Raw genomic sequence first — 9,570 nt, 5'->3', positions numbered from 1 at the left:
CTAACTACCACCTTTTTTTCCTGTCGGGTGCAGGGGAAGAAATCAAAGCTACAGAATAATTGACTAATCACTTTAAAAGTGACAACATCCCTCTTCAAAAAGAAAGGACAAAAAACAAACACGCACAAAAGGTGACTGTTCATTAACGAAGGGATAAATTACCGATGGCTTCTTCATTCTGTTTAGTTCATTACCCCCCAAAAGAAACAAATATAATCCACATGTTAATATTGGAGTCTTCGTTTTCTTTGCTTTAATATGATGCTCTTTTTAATTTTTTTTAAGTGTTGGTATTTGTAGAAGCCTCTGCCACTGCATTCCCCAAAGAGCTACTAGTTTCAACCCACTGGAGTTTATATTCCTTTAATTGTCTAGTGCAGGAACATTTCTGCTGTTTTTAAAAATATACCGCTCTGCAGGAATTAGAAGAATCCAAGGTTGTATCCAACTTCAAAGGTTTCCAAGTCATAATGATTTTAGCAAAAGTAGAAGACAGATCATGGAACAAGTTCCCCGTTTGAAGATAAGCATCATAGGGACCTTTTTTTCTTCCCTCTCTCCCCAACTTTGTACTTCTCCTGGCTCTGAATGCCACTCGCTAACACAGTTTAATGATATGCAAATGAAATATGCATAAAACCATTCTACTGTATGATGATTAAACACTGGAGACATTAGCAGCGGAGGCTTCACTCTTTGTAATAATCCTTCCCGACCATCCACTTTGATTGCGGAGTTATGGAAACCCACAGCAGTTGGCAGAGAGTGAAAGAGAGAGAAGGAAGGAAAGACGCAGGGACACATCACCCATCTCGGTGCTTCTCCCACTCCAGGAGAGGTTCCCCCCCTTTGTACTGCGTTCCTATTGCTGTCTTTTGTAATCCATCCATGCAGTCGCACCACAGCGATTAACGGAAAAAAACCTCTTTTCTCTTAATGTTTCAAAGCTTATTAGCCAAACGATTATTCCTCATTAACAGCGAAAGCTCATTCATTAAAAGGAAGAATATGCCCAAAAAATGCCAGCACGGTTAATCCTGAGTCCCATTCTGGGCTGTAAATCCCATACTACTTGTATATTCCATGCGAAAGGGACACGCGCCAATCCACATTTTTTTAAAAAAAGAAAAAAAACAGTTTGTGTGTTTTGTAAAATCCACAAGAGCAGCAATTAATATTCCCATTGAATGACTTTATTTATTTATTTTTTTGTCTCTCCCTTTTGTTTCCAGCACCTGCCCCTGGCTCAGCGCCCGGTGCCAACAGAACACCTTTCAGGATCCACAGCAACGCAGACAACGTAAGTACCAGTCGTTTCCAGAAACCCTTATTCAGATTTTTTTTAAAAACAACCACCTAAAACATAGAGAGAGACAAGCCTCTTTCCCCTTCTTCTCCCCTGCGTTATGCCACCAGGGTTTCCTAAGTAGCACCTTCCAAATCCCTCTGCCTTCAAGTTTGTGCATGTCTGTGTGGCATCCCTCCTCCTCCTTCACTCCCATAGTGGATCTTGTAAAAGGGCTTCAAATCGGCCCCATTCATCTCCCTGGTGATAGCAGTGAATGTAGATAAATCTCTGACTGCCTGCCTGCTGCTGGAGTATGATTTTTATTTTGCTTTCTGTGTATACCTGGGTCAAAAAGTGGGATGTATGCACACACATACATGCACATACACACATTTCCTACTCTCTTTCTCTGCCTTCCTCTCCTTTTTCTCACACATGCATACATCCCACATATGTGTGTATATGCATAAACATATACACCAGTATACATACCCATACCTACAACACAAAAATATATACATATCTAAATGTTTAAATTGCCTGAAAATATGTGTATTTATATACACATACAACCTTACACACGTGTCTATATGCAATCGATAAGTGCCTATCCTTTAATTTATACCCATCTATATCTCCATTTGAATATTCCCTCTCTCCTCCCAGCAGAAGCTGCGTGCAATTGCAATCCAGGATTGTAGAAGCAGTATTCTTTCCTTATGATTTCTGTTTGTAGATCTCTCTGCTCCTTTTTCTGCCTTCTTCCAAGCTGTAGAATTGGCATCTTTCCCTGAGGTTTTCCGAATGGCAAGTGGCACCGGCTGTGGCATGTATTCATGCCGCTTCCTATGGCATTTCTCTTCCGATGTCTGCTTTTTCTCTTTGTTTGTTGTTGACTAGGCTGAATGGTGTTTTTTAAAAGTTAATTATAAACGAAGTTGAATAGCAAACAAGCCAACAGCTTGCCCCCACCCAAAAAAAAAAAAAAAAAAGCCCAACAGAAGTGCCTTCTGCTGCAACAGATGCCCAGATGATCACCCCTGGCATGGGCAAATGGGCACACAACTTTTGTGGTTGTTAATTTTTTTGTTTGTTGCTGTATTTGTTGTATGTTTTCCTTGTTTCTTTCTGATTTTTCAAGGAGTCCAGGATCCCGGCCTCTGCTTGGAACGGAACAGTGTCATGGCGGAGACGACGGCCTTTGTCTTGCTGGGTGTGAAAGCATTCGCTGTGCTGGCTCCAGTGCGGCAGAATCAAGTTTAAAGGAAAAAAGTGATTAAAGTCAGCTTTGTGCCTCTTTGGTGTGGAAGACCCCCAAACCCCAAGTAGCCGAGTCCCTGGATCCGAGGAGGGGCTCATAGTTGGAGCCAGCCTAGGCTGTAATCCTGGCACTTGCGCCTTCGGTTGCTGCTTGCTGTTCGCTCCTGGGGGTCTGGATAATCTCCCTTGGCTTTACCGCACTGTCTGGCCCGCGTACAGGGCCCCCGTAACATATACCCGCTGCTCCTATCACACGAAACTGTGGCGTTGCCCCTGAATGGATGGCACTGTGCCAACTCTTCTGCCATCCGCCCTTGCAGCTTTTTTCTTTCCTCCCTCCCTCCCCTTCTCCTCCTCCTCCTCCCGTCGACTTGACGTTAATTAACACACGGGTTAATTGATTTTAAAAGCCGAAGAATTACAGTTAACTTTTCCCACAGGGTACAGACGCCAGCCGCTTGGCACACTCTGCTTTTCGCACTGGTGCAGGGGGGCCGGGAAAGCCCGCAGCAAAACTAGCAACTGCTGAGGAACGTTGCCTGCTTATTGGAGTAGAGCCGATAGAAGTCGACGTGGTGCTGCCTCATCCTTACAGTATATAGCCATTCTATATTTTGTTAAGTAATCAAAGCACAACTCTATCTTCTTCTCCATTCATCTTTCAAAACAGGAAAACCCTTCAGAAGTTCTTATGGGGGAAATAAACCCTCCCCCAGACCATTTATTTTATCCATAATATGCTTGTTTCCAATAATAAGCAAATACCTGGTGCTTTTTTTTTTTTCAAGTCATAAGGAGGAAGGCTACCTCTTTCCTAGATATCACAGGCAAAGGAGAAGTTTTTTTTTTTTTTAAGGAGAAAGTTCCATAAAGTTCCTTTCTCTCTATCAGTGTTTTGTTGCTGTTCCTCATGACCCAGATTCATTATTTATGGTGAAGAATTTCACTAAGAAAGTAGGTACATTGTAATTAAAAACGAAATTCATATGAAAGCTGTTTGCTTTTTTGTTTATAAGTGTGGATTTTTGTTTTCTGTCCCCTTCACCCCAATCCCCTGTAGAAAATGAAAGCAATTGATACTGTAGTTGGGAAGGAGACATGCAAGGCTGGAAACTTGATGCTTTCACCTTTTCATGCTTTCATTTTATTTCATTTTGTTTTTTAAAAGCATGCGGCAAGTGAGGCGACAAAAGGAATCCATTATGCAAATCATGTCACTTTGCATAATGTCTCATGACTGGAAGATGCAGATGAGCTGTATAATTTATGAGTGCCAGTGTCTGTCTAAAAGTGTTGCACACAATTTACCAAGTGAGCCTGAGAGACATGGGGAAGGCAGCTCTTCCAACTCCATTGCCAGGAAAGCTCTATATATTTTCCTACAAGTGTTCCCTAGTAACATTAAATGCTATTTAAAAGAAATTAAGGTTCCAAATGTTTATGAAAGATGAAGATTTTCCTTTCACTCCCTTCACCCAAATTCTTTGCCTAAAAGTTTACAAGAAAGTATTAGACTCTAAAACATTAATTTTTAGATTCAATTTGGAAAAGAAAAGTTATTTGAGCTAAACGTGCCATTTGTATATGGATTTTCCTTTCTACGGCAAGGAATGTCTTAGAGAAACAGACACTTTATCCATTTGTCTGGATCTGTGTAGGCAGAGAAATGGGATATCTCATTTTGATTGGTTTTGTGTGTGCCCTGCTGTGTACAACATTTTATAAGTTATAGTCTCTTGGATGTATTAGATATGTAATATGGAAGACTGATACATTCATTATTCTTCTGATGACGTAATTCTGCTTTCATAGAAATCTTCAAAATAGAAATTCTATTCAATAAAAACTACATTTTAGTTAAGTCAGCTTAGTTGGTCACTCCATGTCTCATTTTGGTAACTTTTTTGAAAAGATGATTCTGTACCTTTTGAGAAGTTATAACATCTTTGATAACCTGACTAATCTGGCCTTATATTTTTCGTTTCAGTCATAGTAAGGTGTGTGAAAGAGAGGTACCGTTTGCCATGAGAATGTATACCAGGAGGATCTGAACTTTGGGGAGCATGTCAGGAAAGGCTTCCTGAGGAAAGTGGATTCAAGATCACTTCTGAAAGTTGAAGAGAAGTTAGACGAAAAGAGGGAGAAATTATTCTCCATGCAAACAATATGTTCAGTAAATCCTGAGACAAGAAAAGATCATGGTTGCTTGGAAGAACTAAAATAAAACCAGTGTGGCTAGAGTATAGATTATGGGTCATTGGATCATACTGGGAACAGATCAGGAGGTAAGCATGTGAGTAAGAGGTAACTTATTCATTACTTGCGTCTATTTTCTGGTGCTTGGTCTCTTATGTCATTATTAATTGTATGTACATATACATCATTAAGTTCATACCGAGAACTACTTACCATTATAATACTTTTTATAAAATAATTTTTAGATTTTTCAAAATCAACTTGTGCATTGAACCATGAGATTTCTGAATCCAACCTTATGTGATATATTTCTTCTTTTTGTGAAGTTTTATTTTCAAAAAGTTAATAACCATTTAAGAAAATAAAATAAGAACACACCACCTAATAAGAGCAAAATACAATTTTTTTCAAGTATACTTGGAACATTGGCAAACATAGACCACTTTCTGGTTCATTTAATAAAAATTAAAATTATTAAAGTCAAGCAAAATATATTTTCTGACCACAAACAAACTAAACTAAAAATCAATAACAGAAAGACATCTGGACAAACCCAAATTTTGGGAAATTAAACACATGAGTCACAGAGGCAGTCACAGGGAAATTAGGAAAATTTTGAATTGAATGACAATGAAAGCACATTACAGAATTTGTAAGCTGCAGCTAAAGAAGTACTTACAGAGAAATAAGCTTTAATGCCTTATTTTAGAAACCAAAAAAGTTTTGAACTGATAATCTAAGTGTCTTAAGGAAACAAATTAGGCCCAAAACAAGAGGAAGGAAGGAAATAATAAAGATACGAACATAAACCAATGAAATTGAGAAAAGTAGGGAAAATCAACATACCCAAAAGCTGGTTCTTCATGAAGAATACAAAAATTGATTAACATATAGCCAGACTGAATAAGAAAAAAAGTGTGAAGACACAGATTATCAAGACCTTGAGTAGAAGAGGGGACATCACTACAGATCTGGCAGATAGTAAATGGATAACAAGGGATAAATAAATTAAAACTTTGTAAATAAATTTGATAACCTAATTGAAATGGAAAAATTCCTTGAAAGACAGACTACCAGAATTCAAGAAGAAATAACCTGAATAGTTTTAGGTCTATTAAAGATATTGAATTTGTAGCTAAAAATACTTTCCTATAAAGAAAACACAGCCCAGATGGTTTCACTGGCAAGTTCTTCCAACATTTAAAGAAGAAATAATGTCAGTCCTAAACAACCTCTTTTAGGAAATAGAAAAGGAAGGAACCCTTTCCAACTGATTTTATGAAGTCAGCATTACTCTGATGCCCAAACCAGACAAATACAATATAAGAGCAGAGAACTACAGACCAATAACTCTCATAAGCATAAGCACAAAAATCTTTAACAAAATGTTAGCAAATTGAGTTGAATAATATGCAAAAAAATGCATGACCAAGTCAGGTTTATTCCAAAAATGAAAGGTTGAGTCAACATTCTAAAATCGGTTTGACTTACCATATCACCAGATTTGTTAAATCATGAATTTAATGGATGTAGAAAAAAGTGAGCCACAGTAATCAAAACAGTGTGATAATGAGGTAAGGATGGACATAAAGATTAGTGGAGGAGAAGAGAAAGCCCAGAAATAGACACAACTTTTTGATAAAGGGTCAAAGATAATCCAGTGGAGAGACAATAGTCTTTTCAATACATGATGCTGTAACCAAATAAATAAATACCTTTACCCATGCTTTACTATAATATAAATGTTAATTTTAAATGGGTATTAAAACAAAAAATACTATAAAAGTTCTTGAAGAAAGTATAAAATAAATATTTGTAACCTTGGGCTAGGCAAAAGATTTTATAGAGAGGGAAGATTTTATAGCAGGGAAAGAAACCTGGACCATAAATGAAAAAGATAAATTGGACTTTAGAAAAGTTGAAAACTTTTGCTATTGGAATGACAATGTCAAATAAGTGAAAAAAAAAGCTATGGACAAATATTTGCAACCCATAATGAGATAAATTAATCTAAATCAAACAAAAAATGACACAGAAGATAGTAGATGAAGACATTAAAACAGCCACCACGGGCTTCCCTTGTGGTGCAGTGGTTAGGAGTCCGCCTGCCAGTGTAGGGGACACAGGTTCAAGCCCTGGTCCAGGAGGATCCCACATGCCACGGAGTAGCTAGGCCCGAGTGCCACGGCTGCTGAGCCTGTGCTCTGGAGCCCACGAGCCACAACTACTGAGCCCATGTACTACAACTACTGCAACCCGTGCACCTAGAGCCCATGCTCTGCAACAGGAGAGGCCACCACAATGGGAGGCCTGTGTACCGCAGCGAGGAATAGTCCCCGCTCAACACAACTAGAGAAAGCCCATGCACAGCAACAAAGACCCAATGCAGCCAAAAATTTAAAAAACGAAGAAGCAAAAAAACAAACAAAAAAAACAAAACAGCCACCACAACTGAATTCCATATATTCAAGAACTTAGAAGAAATCAGGAACATATTAAATGTGGATATGAAAGACAAAATAAAAAATACTCTAATTGAACTTGTAGAGACTAAAACTACCATATCTGAGATGAAGAATACCATGTCAGGAAGGGATTGACAGATTAAATATTTCAGAAGAAAGGATTAGTCAACTTTAAGACATATAAATAGAAACTATCCAAAATGACACGCAGAAAGAAAAGTAACACAAAAATAATGGACAGAGCAACAGCGAGTTGTGGGACAATTTCATGTGGCCTGATATATGTGTAACTGAGCCCTTGAAGGACAGATAGAAGGGGGACAAAAACTATGTTCAAAGAAGTAGCTGAAAATTTTCTAAATTTGGTGAAAATTATAAGCCAATGGCTCCAACTATCTCAATGAACTCCAAGCACAAGAAACATGAAGAAAACTACACTAAGGCAGATCATAATGAAATTGCTTAAAATCAGTAAAAAGTAGAACATTTTAAGAGTAGCTAGAGAAAAGAAGATATATGTACAGAGGGACAAAGACTAAAATGACAGCAGATTTCTTGTTGGAATTAATGCAAGCCAGAAGACAGTGGAGTAATATCTTTAAATATTGAAAGAAAAAAAAAGTTACACTGAAATTCTATAAACAACATAAATATCTTCCAAAAGCAAAAGTGAAATACAAATTTTTCAGATGTACAAAAGCTGAAATAATGCATCATTAGCAGACATGCACTACAGGAAAAAAAAAATTAAAGGAAATTCTTCAGACAAATGGAAAATTATACCACATGAAGATCCTTCGAAATGGTAATCATGTTGGTAAATTTTTTTAACTTAAATGTATTTAAAGGTAATTGATATTTAAGGCAAAAGTAGTAACAAGATACTGTTTTTATAACACGTAACAGTAAAATCCATGACACAGGGCTTCCCTGGTGGCGCAGTGGTTGAGAGTCCGCCTGCCAATGCAGGGGACACGGGTTCGTGCCCCAGTCCGGGAAGATCCCACATGCCGTGGAGCGGCTAGGCCCGTGAGCCATGGCCACTGAGCCTGCGCGTCTGGAGCCTGTGCTCTGCAACGGGCCACAACAGTGAGAGAGGCCCGTGTACCACAAAAAGAAAAAAAAGAAAAATCCATGACACAGTAGCACAAAAGCTACTGAAGAAAATGGAGAAATGAAAGAATTATGATAAAAGGTTCTTATATGTGAAGTGGCATAACATTACATGAAGGTAGGCTGTGATAAGTTAAAGTTGTATACTATAAACCCTAAAAAATAAAATGACATGCTAAAGATATATTTAATATGATAACAAAAGAGAGAAAATTGAATTATTGTTGCCAGATAATCTCTGCTATTTCTGGAACATATTATTCACATTTATAGAAGAGATTTCATTTCTGCAACACATCACCTTCAAAGTCCCCACCTACAGAGGACAGTCACTACTAAGTTACTCAATGATGCTGGTTAAGTGAGTCATCTTCCAGATCCTTCCAGGGTACATAGTAAGCAGGGGTTTGGTCTTATATAACATGTCCACTCCAAGATACCCACTCCTCTGAGGTTTTTATTACTTCCTGAATAATTTATATAATCACTTGTCATATCTCTACTTTGTTTAATGTGGGCTACCACTCTTCAGGTTTCCAAGAACTACCCCATCAGTATATTAAAAAGTAAGTGTAAGGACCCTTATCAAAGCATTAAGTCTGAGTCATAGAAAAGTTACCCCATTAAAAACAGCTTTGTATTCCACTTCCCTGGTCCAGTGGCCTCAGAATCTACTCCCCGGGATAGTCTATAGGTTTCTACAGTACTTATTAGCCAGGTGCTGCAGTCTCTGTTGGCATTCAGTCTCTCTTCTCCCTTAGCAGGCTCAAGATTTCCACAGTGGGGCCGTGCTGAGAATTAACACTACTATCACTCTGGTGCCCAGGAGGTGAAGTGAAGTCAAGTTCTGAGAAAGGAAACCATTATAAGCCACTTGCCTCATTTGAACCCTCTGCATGGTCATCAAGGAAGATGGAGTCCCATCCCCTAACAGGTAGAAGTGGGTCCCTTCCACAGGCCCAAAGGATTGAGGGTAATCTGAGTGTTCCAAATTCTTAACTGCATCAATCGTAATATCCCCAGCCCAAGGCTCAGGGTTCCACTTCTCTATCAGGGTCCTGACTTTGGCTTAGAAGATTTGTCTGGGATGAGAAATCAACCTTCTCTTTGGCTCTGCCACTCATAATTAAGTCACATTCCTAGTCATAAATCATGCTCGCCGTCTGATTTTTATTTCACCTTTCAATTTGTGCTCAGTTGACCTAAGTCTGTCATTCTCTTTTTAAATAAATCAGTGGTGCTCAGCAA

At 38.4% G+C, this 9,570-nt stretch overlaps 1 long non-coding RNA gene across 1 annotated transcript; it reads left to right on the top strand.

Moving 5' to 3' along the window:
• Nucleotides 1-1,228: 1,228 nt before the first annotated feature.
• LOC114903966 lies at nucleotides 1,229-4,411 on the top strand. Its single transcript, XR_003795815.1, has 3 exons — nucleotides 1,229-1,300; nucleotides 2,430-2,560; nucleotides 3,717-4,411. It is a non-coding gene; the product is annotated as an uncharacterized LOC114903966 (long non-coding RNA).
• The last annotated feature ends 5,159 nt before the right edge of the window (nucleotides 4,412-9,570 follow it).

Source organism: Monodon monoceros, unplaced genomic scaffold (assembly GCF_005190385.1).
Source record: "Monodon monoceros isolate NGI ecotype Baffin Bay Population unplaced genomic scaffold, NGI_Narwhal_1 Super_Scaffold_10, whole genome shotgun sequence".
Lineage (NCBI taxonomy): Eukaryota > Metazoa > Chordata > Mammalia > Artiodactyla > Monodontidae > Monodon > Monodon monoceros.
Note: the sequence above shows the minus strand (reverse complement) of the source record. Positions and strands in the feature narration are given on the sequence as shown.